The sequence below is a fragment of the Oenanthe melanoleuca genome, chromosome 10 (assembly GCF_029582105.1).
Source record: "Oenanthe melanoleuca isolate GR-GAL-2019-014 chromosome 10, OMel1.0, whole genome shotgun sequence".
Taxonomy (NCBI): Eukaryota; Metazoa; Chordata; class Aves; order Passeriformes; family Muscicapidae; genus Oenanthe; species Oenanthe melanoleuca.
Genome location: NC_079344.1, coordinates 15,793,303 through 15,812,094, shown reverse-complemented (window position 1 = coordinate 15,812,094; position 18,792 = coordinate 15,793,303). Strand labels below are relative to the sequence as shown.

Genomic DNA, 18,792 nt, shown 5'->3' with positions numbered 1-18,792 from the left:
TATTTTTTATTTTTTTCCCTTTCTTTTTCCTTTTTTTTCAAATTATTTTCTCGTTTTCATGTTGGTGCTCAGGTTTCCTGGGGATAACCAGACATCGTTTCACCAACTAAAGCTCTGCACTCATAACAGAGAGTTATTTTGTCCTTCAGAATTTCAACAACTCATTCTGATTTATGAAAGAATCTGGCTAAGCTTGAAGATTCAGCTGGAGTTTACAGTTATAACTCTAGTCTAGACTCATTGAGTCAACAATAATAAGAAAGAAGCCAAACTGTCTTTTTATATCTTTTTTTGTAAACTACATATTTTAAAAACAGAAGCACTGAACTAGAACCCGTGTGCTGCAATCTAGTGCTGTTTGTACTGAATGTGTTTTACGAGGGGGTTGCATTTAAATAGACACCAAGAAGAAATGAGTATTCCAGTAGTCACTCTCAAATGGAGAAACATCCATAACCACATTCATTGGCATTTACTGACATCTACACCCCTGCAAGCAGACAACCATAGTGCAGAGAATGCCAGAACTTTCCATGGGAAATTACTGAGCTGGATGGGATTTTATATTAGCAAGAAGAGTGGGGCTGAATGCTTTGCCTCAAATATCTGTCAAAAGTCATACAGCAGAATGTAACATCTTGGGTTTCATTGGTGTCCAGAGCACTCACAGTTTGACAGGCCACTTCTTTGGGAAGTTTTACAGAGAACACTGAAAGACAAAGGGAAAAAAATTGTCGCAGCAGGCTTGCCTAATTCATTTTAAGCAGTCTGGTTTAGTCTCTATGCATTTCTTACCATTTAAAAAGAAAAATCAGGGATGTTAAATAGTTCCCCAAATGGAAACTGGTGACAAAACTGAGTTCTAAACAATGCCATGAGTATAGAGCAACTGGTGGTTTTTAATATTCTTATACAAACAGTAAAACCTAATTATCTTTATTTATTCAATAAATCAAGTTCAAATTTGATCTATTGAATTATATTAAATATTGAAAATAATTTAATAAATAAACACAATTGCTAATTTATTATTGATATTCATCATTAGGATTTTGGTAAAAAATAATTTAAAACAGGTGAAGAAAAATAGTGAGGAATTCACCTCAGGCACGAGTACTGCTGCAGAACCTGCTTAGGTTGCCTTAGCCATGGGTAATGAAGAAAAATAGCTTGTGGAGTCAGGGAGGGAGCAGAACTGAGCCTGGAAAAGAGGTAGGGAAGGAGGAATCTCTCCTGCAGCTGCTCCAGCACCCAGGGATTCTCCACTGCCCCGTGCTGCTGGCTCAGGGGCTGGTGCAAGGTCTCAGGAATGCTGCAAACCAGCAGAGCAAGGCCAGGCTGCGAACCTGGGGGCACGAAGGCAGTGCTGGAATGAAGGAGTTTTTTGGGAGGCTGGGAGGTTGCAGGGAGTCCCTTACAGTGTCAGTGTAGCAATCCTGGCCCAAACGATGTCCTTATTGAAACACTGCCATCACCTGCAGTCATGCGCTGGCTTGTGACCAAGAAACACACAGTGCAGGACAAAGGATTTTGGCAGCCTCACATGGACATAAAATACTGTACAATGTGGGGATTCATCGTGTGGCTACCGTGACAAAAAAAGTTCTATTAATCATTTGGGCCTGTTATCAAAAAGGGACATGGTCTTGTCTTTCTTACATGCTGAGATGTTTAAAAAGCAGGATCACAGCCAACGTTGTTATTCTAATTAGAATATAATCAGTAATAGTACATAACACAAGTAGAGCATTTCATCTTGTGCAAGCATAAGATTGTTGGCTAAGAGCTAAGTTAGTGCAGCTGTTCAAATCACCTGTCATAAGCCTTTTGGTTTAATGATTTTAATCATTATGCATTTGTAACTTCTGGTACATCTTTCAGGAAGAAAATGACAACCGTGGGGTGCGATTCGTTCCTTGGCTGATGCCTCTCTGAGCATGCAGTGGCACTGAGCCACCCGAAAGCAGCAGCTATGCAGTCGATGTGATAGTGCAAGGGCAGATGCTCTGGACGGTAGAGGATGCTAGAGAAGAGGTAAATTTTTCACGGCGCTTTTCCCCATTAGCATCCCCTGAACCTCGCGAGGTATCAGCTCTAGTCAGCGCTTCCCCGTGCAGGGGCTGCTTCAGGCACTGCGAGCTGTGTGTGCCTACCCGCGTGTGCCCGCTGCTCCAGCTGCGTGCGTGCCTCTGCTTGCAAACCTGGCACCTTGAAATGGCTCCAGAAGTTTGCATGATCTCCCTCTAAGCACGTCCGCGGAGTCTGAGAGGTCTGTGCTCGGGAGATGTTTGAGCCGCAGGAGGCAGGGAGCCGTGCTTTCCCCCCATCTCCTGCATCTGCTGAGCCACCAAGTGTTTCTGCCTCTCCTATAATTTTTTTCCTCATTCCCACATGCTCGGGCGGCAACCTTGGGATGCCGGGGTGGCAGTCTGATTATTTGTCCTTCTAGGCTATTAAATGTATTTTAATTGAATCGGGCAGAGAAAAAACCCCAAAACACATACATAGAGCCCAAGGCATTAGGACTAGATCCCCCTTCCCCGAAACAACAAACAGTTAAATAAATAACGAGATGCCAAACCATCCATCACCAAACGAATAAGCCAAAAATCAGCGTCAGCGCCGCAGGAAACGGGAAAGTTTCTGCGCTCTGAAGCTGGTACCGCACGTCAAAGCGAGAATCCAGGGGGAGGGGAGCGGAGCTCGGCCTCAGCCCAGCGCCTGCGAGAGCCGGGGATGCGCTGGTGCGCCCAGCCCTGCATCCCGGAGCGACTGCCCGAGAGATGCTGCTGTGACTTGGTTCTGCGCCGCGAAAAGAACGGCTCCGAGCCCCCACCCCCGTCTCCTCCCGCCCTCCTCTTCCTTCCCCCTCCCCCGGGTCCTGCGGGGAGGCGGGTTTAAGGTGGGTCGTGTGGCCGCGGTAACTTTCCGAACAGAGCCAAAGAGGCGCCCGGAGTCCCCCGCAGCAGCATCGCCCGCCCGTCCTGGGCAGCGGCACCGGCGCGGTGCCCAGTGCGAGCGGCCCCGGCTCGGCCGAGGCTGCCCGGGCTCCGCTCGCCGCCTCTCGCCGCCGCCTCTCGCCGCAGCCCCGCGGAGCCGGCCCCGGGTCCCGCCGAGGTAGGTGCGAGTCGGGACAAACGCCGGGCGCTGCCGCGGACGCGGCACCGGAGCCCCGTGCTCGCAGCTGCGGACCCCACGCCCCGCGTGTTCCTGGCGCTGCTGCGGGGCAAGGAGCATCCTGTGCACCCCCTGCTGCGAGGGACGAACCCCCTGCCCTGCTCCTCCTGGAGCTGCCCAGGCAGCCAGGACGAGCCGGGGGGAGGCAGTCTCTCTCCAGTCCCTTCCCTCAATCTTTGCTTTCTCGTTGGTGCTTTCGGAAGTGCTGAGCTAGGAGATGTGCGCGTGGGTGAGATCTTACGGCTTTATTAGGACTCTCCCCTATCAGCGCTTCTCTCAGAAGCCGCTTCCTCCCCCCCCCGCGTGGTTTACTGGGGTGTTGTATAGGTACGAACTTTTTTCTGGTTGCAGGAGACGGATTTGGTCCCCTCGTGTCCCCGCGTGTCCCCATCCTCGGGCTGTGCGCGGCGCGGGCGAGTGAACCCGGGCTGGCGCCTCGCTGCTCGGATTGTAGTGGCTTCTCTTGTCTGTACCTGCCGGGGCTCCTGGTGGGAGAAGGTGTTTGGGGTAGGGAGAAGTTGTAGGATGCAGTGTGTAAGTGACACCTGCCTTTCTGGAGCCTGGGAAGGGGGTGGAATCTCACTCTCACTGGTGCTACTCGCTGCTGCCAAACATTGCCTTCTTTTGCCTAGGCAGAACTCTGGCCACGCTGCCAGATGGTTCCTAACAAAGAGAGAAGTTTGGGAGTGTCAGGACATCATCTCCCAAATCCAGCGCTCAGCTGAGGTCCGCAGGGACTGCACAGCTCTGATGGCTGTGTTTATGTGATCCGGTTACTCAGTGCAAGCACGGGGCTCCTGATTGATCCAGAGAAGTGGGCACAGCATCAATAGCTGGGAAACCAAAGCAGCCATCGCTCCTTGTTATTTAAATCTCCAGCCCCTGTGATCATTGCACGCTGGGCTTAGCCTGTTCTTCACCCCAGCCAGGAAGGAAGTCTGGAGTTAACCAAAAGGAAGGCTGCAGTCCATGTCTTTATTACTCCCTGACTTAGAACAGGAGTATGTAACACATAAACTAGCTAGAAGGGAGCAGCCTGTCTGCCTTCCAGACCTGTCAGATGGGGGAGATCCCTCCCCCTGTCATGCCCAGTCCTGTATTTTGGTAATAGAAATCTCAAGTGAGGTGACAGGATGTTATGTCTCAATTTCACATCATTGGGCTAAGGAATTCTGAAAAGATTTACCCTGGGATATTCAAGTTTCAGTCAGAATCCTTCCATGCTTAGACATCTCCTAGAATCCATCCAGAGCTTTGCTGTCCCCTCTTGCTGTTTGGACCTTCTTCTTACCATGTCTACTTTGTTATTAAATCCCACAAATTTTTCTTCTCAGAGTAGTGCCTGCTGCATGGATCCTTTCAGATGTATTGCCTTGGTTATAGTGCTGCTAAATAAAGGTGGCCAAACGGAGTGAATACTCTCATCACAGGGTTGGATTTTAGCCAATCTTTTACACGGTGCCAATCTATTCTTGTTTATGAACAAGTTGATGTCCATGGGCCCTGCTCTGGAGTCTCTTAAAGTTGGTGTGGGACACCTGAAATTGTCTTTGATGAAGTTAATAAGTGATAATAAGCATGTGAGAAATATGTTGGCAAAATCAGTTTCAAGGCAAGTGCACGAGTTCTTATTTGTCAGTAACAACCTCTGGATGCTTTGATGTTCAAACTCTTGAGTTCAGTTTTATGACTGCTTCTTGTTGTTGACACCTGAGTAAAATTGTTACAGAATTGCAAAAGTTTTATGGTAAAAGTGTTTCAACATATGAAACATTGAAAATGGTCATGTGGCCATGATCTGTTTTTCGAACCAGGGTCTCAGCATTGTCTTTATTTCCAGTCACTCCCGGTTACCTACTCAACAAAAATTTGGAATTTTAGTTAAAAAACCCAAGTTGGCTGATGTTAAATACACAATATTAGGTTGCGTTATGTTGCTCCAGCTTTTTACTTAAGAGAAAAGTCTAATTTGATCTCTAGTTATTTAGAATTAAATATAAATTAATTGTCCAAATAATCAAACAGAAGCCAACAGTCTCTGTTAAGAAGTCCCATATTTACTGTGAATGGGGCACTCAGCCATTTTCACTTTGAACAATCCATCGTGCTTTAAGCACCAGGCAGCAGAATTAATATTTAAGCAAATGCATACAGCAAAACTATAAATCACTGAAAACAGTTAATTATATTGGAACTGTGAAAATACCTTCGAGTATAGCCTGCATAAACTATTTCTCTCTAGCATGATCACAATTCTTGTAAACCTTTTATCCTTGTATGTGAAATCATTTCTAATTCTGTGTTCCTGCAAAGCATGTGCTTGGTTATTGTTTTCAAAACCATGTGGTTTGGATTACTATTTAAATATAATATTTATGATACTACTTTGTTTGTTCAGCTTAAAAAGGAAAGTGCTGCATACCATTGCATATTAAAAAGCTTCTATGTAATTACTACTTTTTGCAGTACTGCTGTGCGAATCTCTGGGTCGGGAATTTAAATGGAGACTTTACAGAGTTCACAGTTGCTTTATATAAAAGCCATAAGTCTTCTTCTTGAAACATGGGGACTGCAGGCACTGGGGAGTGTGGTGCCTGCACTGGTTTTTACCTTTTTCTTATTGCAGCATGTATGCTTGCAATAAGAAGATTTGCCTTTGTGCACTCCCAGGTGCATAGAGTGTGGTTGGCTCCCCCAAACCATCATCTCTTGGTCCCTTTTGGGTCTGAATTACCTGTTCACACATTTATTGTCATATTGTCATCATATGTATTTTCTGGTTGCATCTTGCAGGGAGTGCTGGGAGACACGGGAGGCACTTCCATTGCCCCTCTCTGCCTTGCCTATCCAGGCAAAGGAACCTGTGAGACTGTGAGAGGCAGAGTCTGTTGCCAATTCAAAGCCAAAGTCCCTGGGAGTTTCTTTAGGGATGGTGATAGACTTAAGACCATGCTGTAGATGCCTGTAGGATTCAGGTCTCACAGTTTCCTTACATTCCCCAAGCTATCCTGCCTGGTCTCCAGTTGCTGCTCCACCAGAATTCTGTTGTCCTGGGAGACACACATGGGATCTGGTGCCCAATGCAGGTATCTTGGTTTTCCTCATGTGTCTCAAACAGCACTTGGGATCCCTGATCAGCTACAGTGTTCTGCCCTGACTATCTCACATATTACAAAAAAAAGACTAATATGTTAAACCCTGTATCAAAGAAATAATTACAATTACCATTGTGAATAAATGAGTTACCCCCAGAAAGGCTTGTTAGATGTTAATGGAAAAGATAGAAAAAATTCCCCCTCATTGTTCTGTGCCCTGCAGACTGACCATACTGCCAGAGCCACCCGTACATTCCTTTGCACAAAACTGATTGAAACCTCAGTGGAGAAGTTCTGTATGTTAAGGGGTGAGAGATGAAAAAGCTTGAAGAAAATTAAAAGAGCCAGTCTCAAAGGAGACAAATCCCAGACAGAATCAGTTTGAGATTGCCAGAAGAATTCAGCCATATGATACTTGTCTGTGAATCCTGTGAGTGATGTACAATCGATGTGTGCAGGTAGAGAGGAGGAATTTTGTTTAAGAGTTTGTAGAACATGACCCTTACCTTATGAATTACAGATAGAGTACCAAATTAATGAAAACACAATATCCCACACTGCTGTCAAGATCTGACTCAGTAGCTATGAGAGTGGGTTGCAGCCCAGAGAATCTGAGGCATTCAGTCAAGATGACCAAAAACAAGTGCAGAATTCTCCAGAATGAGTGTGTTTACAAACACTTGTGTCTGACCAGTAGAGCTCAGCTCTCCAGGCATTTTCTCTAGTCTGGCTGCTGCTCTAAAGAGAAACTACTGAAATTTGTATGAAAACTTCTTTCTGAGCTTGGCAGAGAGGTACAAGATGAAGGTCACCACTTAGCCCACTCACAGAAATGCAGCAGGAATGAAGAGCTCACCCAACTCACACCAGACTGCAAACAAGAGCAGAACTTTAGGACTCACTTTTCCCTGTGCAGTAAGAACTAGCACTGAAAATTTCTCCTGGTACCAGGCAGAGAACAAAGGGTAATGAATGAATGAATAGGCACGAGGCTGAAATGAGATTCACTGCTAAACATGTGCTCTGCCTGGGGGAGGAATAAGAGAGAGTAACTGAGTGAAAATAGTTCTGTATACTAACTTCACATAGTTCATTTTCTCTTTTTTCCCACCAAAAACATTTATAAGGGTAATAGTCACTCTGAAAAATATTTTAAAGAGTCAAAAGACACCATAAAACTTGCCAGAATATGACAGCTGAATGGTTGTCCAAGTGAGAAATTCGTGAACAACTTTGTGGGTTGGGTTATTTTTTTTGTCTTTTTTTTTTTTTTTTTTTCCCCTATTTGGCTGTTTTTTGTTTTGGTTTGGGTTTTTTTTTTCTGTTTTTTTTTGCTTGGTTTGTTTTGACTTTTATTCTTTTAATGTAACTGGTAGATATGAGTGGAAATAGGTCCAGGTTCTCCTAAGTTCAGATATGCAGCTGAAGTTTTACTTAGCCTTTTATCTTGGACTCCTTGTTAAGATCTAAACTTTTCCTAACCTCCCTCTTTATCACTAGTCTTACAGAACATCATTTTTTGCAAGGTTTATGGAGTGTTGTGAACACATGAAAATCTGATTTCTCTGGAACACGGATAGCAGGAAAAAAGCTTCAGAGAAATTATCAGGTAGAGTGCTGGAATTCACAGTGGCCTCCTAAAGGGGCCAAACCAGGAAGGTAAATTAACAGCTTTAAAGCTCTTTAGTTAAAGGCTATAACCTATTTCTGTAGGCTGTAGAGATGGATAAGGTGTTTTGGGAGCATATCCTACTTTTTAATATGCTTGAGTCTTTAACACTCACATCTGGTTTTGAGACAATTACTTGAATAGTAAAAACTATTGTTTGTACATTGCTGTTTTAAGAGCCTTTAAAACTTTGTAGAGGTTTTGGTACAGATAGGTGCACTGATATAAATCCAGTGTAAGCATGAGGAGAATCAAGTTCTTTATCATGCTTTTAAAATCTACCAAGTGAGGGAAGCATGGATGATTTGTAAGTAGTCAACTGGCATATGGTACCATTATGATAACATCGTGTTCACAGCACTTTCCAGATTGATATACAACCTTTCTAAAATAAGCTCTGCAGAAAAATAAAGAAGAATGTAAAGTCATTTAGCAGCCAACACGCTGTTGGCACAGCACAGGACACTGGGAGGTGACTTCTCTGACACTCAGTGTGTCACATGAGCTGTGCATCACAGTCTGGTACCTACTGACAGGCAGTGACTCCAGAAAAGAGTCCCTGCTCCCTGTGTGCTGGGGCTGATTCCTGCTCTCTGAGTGCACCAGGAAATGCTGCCTTCATTTTCATTCCACAGCCCTGGCCAAGTTGTGGGGTTAGCACAAGGTATGAAATTTGTTTCTCAGAAGGAAGTCCAGTATAAAGCCCTTTGTTAGCACTGAAGAGGGGCTGGGGTTACCTGGGGATGGAGACTGAATTATCCTCTAGTTCTGGGTGGAAATATCCAGACTGAGATTGAAACTCTCTCATTGACCTGCTGTGTCATTTATGGTTCTCGAGGAACTGGAAAATCATAAATATTCTTGGAAGCAGGAGCCCTGACAAGACAAACTGCAGCAATGCTTCACTATTCAAAGGGCTTTTATCTACTTGCCACAGCTAGCTTAATTCTATTAATGAATTAAAACAATGATACTTTATTATAGCATAAATTTTACCTTTGTTTGCCTTCATTTAAATGCACAAGTTGTAAATAGAATTTTAAAGGAGTGCTGGCTGATGAATTTGAACCTGTATTAACTTATGGGCATTAAAATAGATATGGCAAATCAAAACCATTAAAGTCATGATATCTACCATTCCTCAACGTGAGGAAAAATGTCTGATGTGGCAATGTTCTTCATCCTTTCTCCTCTTCTTATTTCCTTTTCCCTGCATATTCCACGTAGGCATTTTAGCAACCAAAGAGGACAAGTCAGTAATTTTATAGATACAATTCAAGCATCAGAAAATGTAATTCCTGGTGTTTTTATGCAATGTTTTCTCCAAACGTCGTGTGACCAGTCATGCCCTGAAACTCCAAGGAGGGAGGAGTTCTATTTGCATAGGATTGGGCTTTTGGAGTCTGGTTTTGGCAGGGGATGTCACCTTTAGGAGGAGTTGCCTTCTGGATATGAGACCTGCCCATTTCCTCCACGGAGCTCAAGGTAGTTCTTGGCAGTCTGCTGGTCCTGACAGACCAGGCCAGGCATCCAACTGCTGTACTTCAGTTTGGAGAGATGGATCCCATCCTTTCAGAATAATGCCTAGTTTTCATTTTACTTGTAAAGAAAGACTAAAAAACTTATGGTAGATGAATGAATGAACAAATTTGAAAATTATCATTTGTAACTCTGTGCTTCAGTTTAGACATGAAGAGTTTTGATAGCTGCAGTGTTACAGAATTACAGAGCTGAGCATGTAGCAAGTAGGAGCCATGGTTTTGCTGTTTTTTTCTGTAAGCTGTCCCTGATGATTTTTGGATATAACACTAAGTAATCAAGGTAATCTGTCAGCTGAAAATGTCATTGCATGAGTTATGTAGAACTTGTTTTGAGGAGCAAAGTACAACTGACCAGAACTGACCAGAACTGACCAGAACTACTGGTAATAACTTTGCCAGAACACTACAAAATACTTGAAAATTAAATACTCCAACAAACCAGTTTTCTTTGGTGGTGGTGAGTGTAAATTACCTCAGGAAGTCCTTTTGGGTTGGATTCTTTAGTGCCATTATAGTGTCTTAAATTATGTGGACAGAAGACATCAGTAACCTATAGGATGTGTTAATAGTAATTGAAGATTGGTTAGATGGAGTCTGTGCAGTGAGTGCTACTGGGAATGTCACCAAAACAACAAGAGTGGTGAATTATATTTACAAAATATACATTTATATTAAATACTGGTGGTCAAATATACAGAAAGATCTGTGAGCTGCACATGGAAGGAGACTCATTTGCAGTGCCTGTTGCAGGAGAGGACCTATCCTCTTGTTCCCCAGCACTGGGTTATGAATTCTGCAGGGCAAAAATTGTGATTTATGGGAACTGAGGTCTGTGCAATGACAAAATACCATCTGCTGCTTGTGGTCAGAAGGTAGTAAATGAGAGAATGCAGTAGGTGTTCCTAACTGTTGAGGCAGATGCTACATCCATTCCAATCCACAGGAATCTGGAAAAGTTTTATTTCACTTACTCTATTTTGATTTATATTTTACCACTCTGGCTCATGAAGATGTAAGTGAAATTTATTTCTCAAAATATGTTCCGTGGGATTGTTTGTGGATGATCTGAGCCCAGCCTGGAAACTGAGCTTGTTCCTCTTGCTCTGATCTGTAAGATGCAAAAAAATGTGGGAACTCTGAATAAGGGGCAAACAATGTTAAACAGAAAGGCAATGGGAAATAGCTTGGCAGGCAGAGGTGTGTGGGAAGGAAGGACATAGAAAGTCACTTATATATAGAAAAAAGCGAGAAAAAGAACCACAATTAAGAAAATAAACAAGAAGGGACAAAGAGACAACTAAATAAAATTCAGCAACAGATTAAAGGCTCACTTACAAATCACAGAGTTGAGAATGTGAAGTGAGGAACCAGATCTGTGTATGGTGTGCAGAAGCCTTTTTCCTGACAGAGATAAATAATTAACAGGATGCTGCATCACTGAATAATGTCCAGCATCTAACACTGATGGTTTCTAGATAACCCAAGCAACCTTCCAATTTTTTTGCAATTGGGTTTTTCCCCTTCTCTCCTATTGTCCTGCAGGTCTTTTGCCTTATTCTCCCCAGCCTTCTTTTCTTAAGGCTTTCTTAAGGATTAAGTTTTGTATTTGAGGGACAACTTGGTAGACCATTACTCAGAGGAGAAATTTAGGGTCTATGTTCCCCTTGTAGTACAGAGCTAAGGTCTGGGTTTTCTTTTGCATGCAGGCATTGAAAGGCAGGAGATCTACTTAAAATAAAGTGCACTGGAAGCTGAATATAAACTCGTAGTTCTGTTGACTTTTGTAAGAGAAACATGTTTGCACAGGTGCTCAAATGAAATAGGCTCTGGTGTTCACACACAGCCCAGCAATGAGCAGACTGCTGAAAGGGAATATCCTGGGCTTACAGAAGTGCTGCTGGGATGCAAATGCTGGTGACATAGCCTGGTGGATTTAGCCAAAGGGATATGGAAATGTCTGATTGTTCTGTGCTGCTGTACCGTGCTCAAAGCAGCACCAGAGAGGGAAGGGCTGGTGTGTCCATGCTGCTTTTCCTCCTGCTGATGGGACATGGGCTCATTTGGTCATTGCCTGGTTTTGCCATTGACAACAGGGAGCACCATGCCTGGATTAATGCTGGATTTACTTCAGTGAACCCATTTGGGAGCCATGGAATCATAGAATATCCTGAAGTAGAAGGGACCCACAAGGATAATTCCAGTCTGACTCCTGCCTCTGCACAGGGCACCCCAAGAATCCCCCCATGTTCCTGAGAGCTTTGACTCTCTTTACAGAAAAGTTACTTTTTTGAATTTAAAAGAATCTTCTTCCCATATTCCGTGGTGCTTGCATACCACTTATTTATGCCATTGGATGGCAAAAAGAAAGTACTGTGAAGTCCAGTCCTGCATTAGAACTCTGGAGAAGAAATGGTGCAAGTCAGTGTCCCTAAAAATAGCCCTGTTAGGAGGAAGGGATGAGCACACCTGCTCTCCTGAATTATCCTGGTGAGCAGTGTGAGGAATGCAGCCTTAAAAAGTTGTGTCACTTCAGGTAAATGCTCCAGCCACAGAGAGAAAGATGTTTGAGCAGATGTGGTCCCTGTTCAGGCCATCTGACCCAGCCAGGAGAGCAGTGCTGGAGTGTTTGTGTTTCACACTGAACCCCCAGCTGCCACTTGGACTCTCTTCCCAGTTAAAATCTTGGACATCTGGGCAGGAATCCAGAGAAGTCTGGTATTGCATGTTGCCTGTCATACAAGAAAAAAATACTTTGATACAAGTATTTTCTTACATTAGCATAGTAACTTGTCATTCATTATGTAGGAATTAATAAGGAACAAAAAACTCTTCTTATCTAGCTAGAGCTAATTATTCCAAGGCATGAGAAACGGAGGTGTTTGGAAATAGGGTAAGGTGGTCTTTGTGCCATTCCCCTTCCTGCTATAATGTTTTCACTTACACACAAGACTTCAATCCATGCACTGTAAGTCAACAATATGTCCTGTGTTCATCACTGGTGTGTTTAACAAACCTTACAAATTTGCTGTGTGAAGGACAACACTTTTGACTGTTTAATGCCTCCCTCAAACTGAGTTTCAAACCAAGTCCATGATGGTGGGAAGTGCTGGCAGCTGAGAGATTCAACTGCACTGAAACCTTATGTTCTTTGAAGATGAGACTTTTCAGAGGTATGTAGGACAGTGAGGACACACAGTTTCTTTAGGTGTCTTTACATGAAATATAGAGGCCTTCATTCTGCTTGAGACCCTTGAGCACTTTAGTAAATTTGATACTAGGTAATAAACGTTACTGTGAATGTTGTTTATTTGATAAATCTACTGCCAGAAAAGGTGATACACTGTAGGATCAGGAAAGGAGAAGCCTGTTCTTGGCTTTGTCAAAGGCTGCCTCTAACACCAGTGCCTTCTATTTTCTTGGCATACTAATGCTCCTGATATTTTTAAAAATCTTAACGTATTTGTAGAGTGCTCCAAGATGCAGTGCAAAGTTCTTGGGAGCACTGTAGGCATCCCTAGGCAAATTAGTCCTGCATTAGCTATAGATCAGTCTGCTCTGCTCATTTCTCTTAATTTTATGGAGGTGGCTGCTGCCAGTTGCTGCTAAATCCAAAGCCAAGTAGTTCTGTTCCAGTTTTTTTGCTGTATCTTGTACAATTGAATGATCATAGTTTCATTCCAGAAAATCTGATTGTTTTCTTAGCTCTCTGCAGACGGCTTGAAAATAGAAATGGATATTTAAACAAACTTTTCTTCTCTGACAAAATCATATTGGATTTCCTTATTAATTTCTAATCAAGCAGAAGCTTTCATAAAAATTTTGTGAGCAGGAGAAACACTGTTTCGAGAAACTATTTAGTCTTAGGTCATCTGTGGCAGCATTGATTATACTCAAAATGTCACAGAAGATGAACACAAACACAAAATAATTCTAATTATTTATAATACTGCTTGCTGTGATAGAACTGTGATATTAACACATCTCTTTTCTTCAGCTGGGACAGGATCTGGTTTTGAATCCTTGTTTGATATCAACTGTCCAGGTGTCTGTTGCTTCAGCTTTTCTAACAATTGTAAGTCATTAACAGCCTCACTGAAAACCAGCTGAAGTTAATGAGTGCATTTCAAACCCTCAGAATTTGGACCTAAATAAAGAGGCACTATGCTGGTAAATGCTACTCAGTGTCATTAAAATATAATTAAATTAAATAAATTTCTGTTGCCTAATTTAGAAACCAAAACAAAACTCAAACTATGCCCGCAAAATGAAACAACTTGTTTTAAAAAGCAGCATGTAATGGAACTCCTAAATGCATTTCTAAATATGTAAAGTCACATTTATGTTCCCTTGGTCAAGTCACTTCCTCGTGATATGTGCTGTGCTAATCAATATCCAAATAGAAAGAAATTGAACTTGCAAATGATGAGGCACTCCTTGGGTTTCTCCACTTGCTCCCTAAAGCTTCACGTCAAACACAGTAGACAAATCTTCACATCTAAATAATTCATCTGCAAATGGTGGGAACAAGAGGGGAGGAATAAAAAGACAACATTGTTCCATGCTAAAATACAATAATGCATTAAAATTAATCAATTTCCTCCTGCTGGGGAACAATCATTTAGAAAACATTTTAATTACCAAAACTGAATAATGGGATCAGTGTTTTTGAGAAGGTTGGATTCACCCTACTGAGCACTGGAGAATCCTCTTCACAGGAGTCCATAAAAATATTGCTGTTTTCAAGTTGCTGCTTTCAATCATGGTATTTCTGGGGAGAAATCGGATTTTTTCACAGCAGCTTTTAAGGAAAATGTGGAGTGGGCAGCAGGCCTGTGTTAACTGTTCTGTGCCCAGAGCTTGCCTTGCTTGTGCTCCTGTATTCCTCTTCCTTTTGGATGAGAATTTATTGTGCATTGCTTAACATATCTAAAGTCAAATGTTGAAGCCAAAGTGTTTGGCTGCAACAACAGACAGTGTTGTAAAGTTGTAAAAATAACATTCTTGTATCTATATTCAGCCTCACAAGGAATGGAAACGTGCAGGAATCAACCTGTCAGTCCCTTGTCTTGGCTGACAGTGGTGTTCCAGGGGAATGGTCATAGTTATTCCATTAGAGATAATGACTTTGGATTTCAGAATTTGCCATGGAAGAATCTCCTTTTCCCTCTGATGCAGGAAGGTCTTGGTCTCCTGCTCTGATTTCCTGGGCATTTTTCAGAGGTCTGAATGTTCGTCAGAGACGTGAGTCACTAACTTTAGAGCATATGGTGACTCCCAAGGAATAGCCACTATCTGGCCATCTGGGAAAGCTGGAGGAGACTGTAACAAAAAAATGTGTTTGTAGCAGTAGTTTTTGCCCATAGATGCCCATATTTTTGTCTAAAACAGTTTATGTCGCTTATAATTTTTTGTCTATCAAACTGTGCAAGTTTTGCTTTGCCATAAACATGGCATGGCAGGCACAGAGTCACATTTACTAAGAGGTGGCCCAAAGAATCTGTGGCTGTCCCTGAATCCCTGGAAGTGTCCCAGGCCAGGTTGGATGGGGCTTGGAGCACCCTGGGGTAGTGGAAGGTGTCCCTGCCCATGGCAGGGGGTGGAATGGGATGGGATTTAAGGTCCCTTTCGCACCCAGACTATTCTGGGATTCGCTGATATGATTCTATGAAGTCCCACAGCTGAGAGGATGGGAAGGGTCTCCTAAGGAATCCATGTCACAGGAAGATGACTGAAAATTTTACAGGGGGTGTTTGTACTGAGAGTGAGTGAGAACTGAGATTAGAGTCAGTGCCAGTTGTGTGGGGGGGGGGGCACAGGGCTTGGCAGGGGTGTCCTGGAGCTTTAATTCCACAGCTGAGGACACTGGTCAGCAAAATGATTAATTAAATCATACCTGGTACCTGCTGAAAAATGAGTTTGTTGAAGCTGCCCTGCACAAATTTCAGGCACATTTACATGGATTGGGGTCTTCAGTGTGTGCTCAGGGTAAGCTTCCATCTCAATACTTTGCTGAATCAGGACATTAAGTTTGCAAAGAAAATTAAAATAGATTCACTGAGGATGGTGTAAATCTTTATGCTCACAGTAGGGCACAGAAGCAAAGTGAATATCCTGGTAATAAAAGTACCTTGTAACTCGTGGAATGAACAAAGTTCCCAGAATGGTTATTACATGCTGTATTTTCTGTTTTGGATTATTGAAATAGAATTACTGAGAATTAAATTGTATAAAAGGCATTTTCTTTTTTATTTTCATAATTATTCTTTCATCCACATAAAACTTTTTTCTATCTTGAAATAGTCTTGGTTGGTAGTGAAAATTGCTGTAGCATAAGTAAAACCAGTCTAATTGAAATTCATAAATCCACTTTTTAACAAGTACAATTAGGAATAGTTATTAGAGACCAGCTGGAAAACATTAGGGATGAAAATTTACCATAGGAGGTTTTTTATGTGTTTGAGACATTGTTTGATACCAAAACCTAAATTAGATCACCAGAGAAATGAACCTGCTATTAGAAATCTAATTTGTACACAGAAAGTTAATTTTGAATATTCCTATTGATAAAAATTTTTTTATTAGGTCTTGTTAAACTGCCTGTTTTTAATGGAAGTCTGACTTTCACAATGCTTTTCCTATAATTAAAATATGAGAAGTAGCAACTTGATTATATTGAGTGCATTTGTGTCCAGTGGCTGTGTAATAAACTTTGATGCAAGTCAATTCTATTATCTATTATGATTTTTGAAAGTAGAGAAGTTTATTGGACTTAATTCCAACCCAACCCAATTCAAAGAAATTGTTCAGTTAGTGTGGCTAGGATGAACTTTTTAGGAACCCAAGCACAGATTTTAAACATATTCACATACAGCCACTTCAGTATCTCGGACTCACATTTTAAAATTATGTTAAGTAAAAGAACATTTGAGGAAATATACTTATTTTTTAAGAATTTAACAAATAAATCATGTTAGTTATGTATAATATTCAATCAAAATCAATAGAGAAAATTATGGAAAAACCATTCCCAACTTTTGGTTGAGTTTTCATTTTCCTCCTGTTGCAATTCAGGTTTTATTTGGAAAGTGCTGTTGCCACAAAGAAAGAATGCTTTTAGCCTAATTGAACTGAGTGTCTTTAAACAACTTCTCATCAGTCAACTTTGAGGCATTTTTTCTTATTTGTGGTTAATTGTATTTCCCTCCTGGAAAATTGGACAAATCAATGTAAAAGCAAGAAGATAATTATTAATTTTTTAGGATAAATAGGTGAGCCATGTTAGCTATAACAAGGCATCTGTGAACAATCCAAATCAAGGGTGTAAATTCACTGCAGTCAAATGTTTTACACCATTGATAAATTTGACACGTTTATTACTCATCTAATTAAATTGTGCATGCAGAGCAGGCAGGAACCAACAATGTATGCAGATGTCACGTGGATATTTAGTACACTGCTGATTAAGATCAGCTCGTTTACATCACACTGGGCTGATTTGTTATGATCAAACAAAACATGTTCAACAGAAAAGAAAATGATTGAGCCAAATTCCACTCTCTGGAAGTTCGAGAGTCAGCGATTTTCCCAGGATGATGTGAGTGAAATGAGCAGGAAAAGGGGCCAGGAGCAGGCAGATGTTCTCTTGCAGCCAGATGTTCTCTTGAGTGGCTGGGAATGCTCTGGGAGCACACAGGAGGTGTGGCTGTACCTGTGGGACACCCCACACTGGGCTGGGGACAATTCTGGACAGATGCAGTGGTGTGTGGTACTCCTGTGGCCACAGTGTCCCAGGATTTAGGGGAAGAGAGCTCAGGGAAGCTGGTGAGAAAGGCCAAACCCAAGGGAGCTGCTGAGGGAAGCCAAACTGTGCACAGATTAGCACTTCATGTTTGAATATTTTTGTAAGAAGAAACCTATAGAGACAGACAGCAGAACTCTCAGTTCCCATGTGATTTGCACAGATCCCAGTCCCCACAGGCTCCTTGTTCATCTGCTCTTCCAATACCTGCAGCAGCAATCAAATCAGTCCCTTAGCAGTAGGAATTGGGCTTTCCATTTTTTCAGCCCTCTCCCACACCCCATTCCATTGTGAGGTACAAGTGAAGGCAAGGAGCATCTCTGCCTCCTCCTTGAAAGGCATGAGGCCTCCAAGGTTTGCTGGCAGCAAAGGGAGGCCAGGCTGGGTGTTCTTTAGCTGGGTTTTGTCTCTCTGCTTGTATAACTCAGCTCAAGCCATGGCCTGAGTGACATCCAGCTCTCAGGGAAGAAGGGTGCACCGCAGCAAGGACTTTGTAATCACTGTTTTTCTGCCCAACTTTATGAACTGAGTTATCACCTCAGAAAGTGATTTTATTTGTTAGGTAATCAAACTGGCTTGTACTCAGTCCAAAGCCATTTATACTGGGCAATTAATTACCACTTTTTATTCCTTCCAAATTTACTTTTTAAAGAATTGCATTGCCAGGGGCTTTCTATTTCTGGCAAGACTAGAGTAGTGCCAGGGTTGGGGTACACACATCCATATGTGTCAAATCCCTGCAGTAGCCTACTTGTTTTATCATGGAATCCTGTGAAGGCAGTTAGCACAAGGATAAATACCAGGGAAAACCTGTGCTTGCCAATAATGGAAAGCAGAGATGTAAAGACTTTGCTCATCATCTGGCTGGAACTCCAGAAAGAGGAATTCTAAATGTGGAGATTTTCTGATTCCCAGCCCTCGAGACTGTAGTTTTTGGCACTGCCTGAATCAGAGGGAGTTTCAGACCTGGGCTGGGACTGTTGGGGATTTGTAACAAAAAGTGGCATTTGGGAATTCCACATGTAAATGGGCAGATCCAAGGTGCTTTGCTCTTAACTTGGCACAACCAGAGCTACAGGCCAGAAAATTGGATGGAAATGATCTAGATGACAGATCTATGTTTAAGAAGAATAATCACATGTTTCAGAATATTTGGAGATAAAAGTAATCATTTCTGGGGACTTTTGTTTCCTGCTTTCAGAACTGTCAAGGAATCTAGCAGGATTTCAGACCTTTTATTACTTTGAGCTTTGACTTCTTGGGAGTTTAGGGGTCTGCTTGGTTCAGTGGGCTGTGTCTAAAACAAGAATCTTCTTTTCTGGCCCTGCAGCCAGGAGGAGACAAGGAGATTGCTGATAAGAAGTTGATAATGCTTTAGTTTATACTAGTATGTTCTTTTAGAGCTAAAAAGCTGATGTAATTCAGCTGAGACACCATTAACTTCAGCAAATTTAAAGCACTTCTGTAAGAGAGCATGAAACTCATCCCGTGATTTGATTTTGCTGCTGTATT

At 42.3% G+C, this 18,792-nt stretch overlaps 1 protein-coding gene across 4 annotated transcripts in view; it reads left to right on the top strand.

Moving 5' to 3' along the window:
- Window positions 1-2,668: 2,668 nt before the first annotated feature.
- The window catches only part of MEGF11 (multiple EGF like domains 11), a 251,127-nt gene continuing 235,003 nt past the window's right edge, over window positions 2,669-18,792 (top strand). Inside the window, exon 1 of one of the 4 annotated variants that reach the window (XM_056500297.1) lies at window positions 2,669-2,902. The gene's annotated coding sequence lies outside the window, so the exon portion shown is untranslated. Of the gene's footprint in view, window positions 3,118-18,792 lie in introns of all 4 variants that reach the window. The other 3 variants (XM_056500299.1, XM_056500296.1, XM_056500298.1) reach the window with 3 other exon arrangements.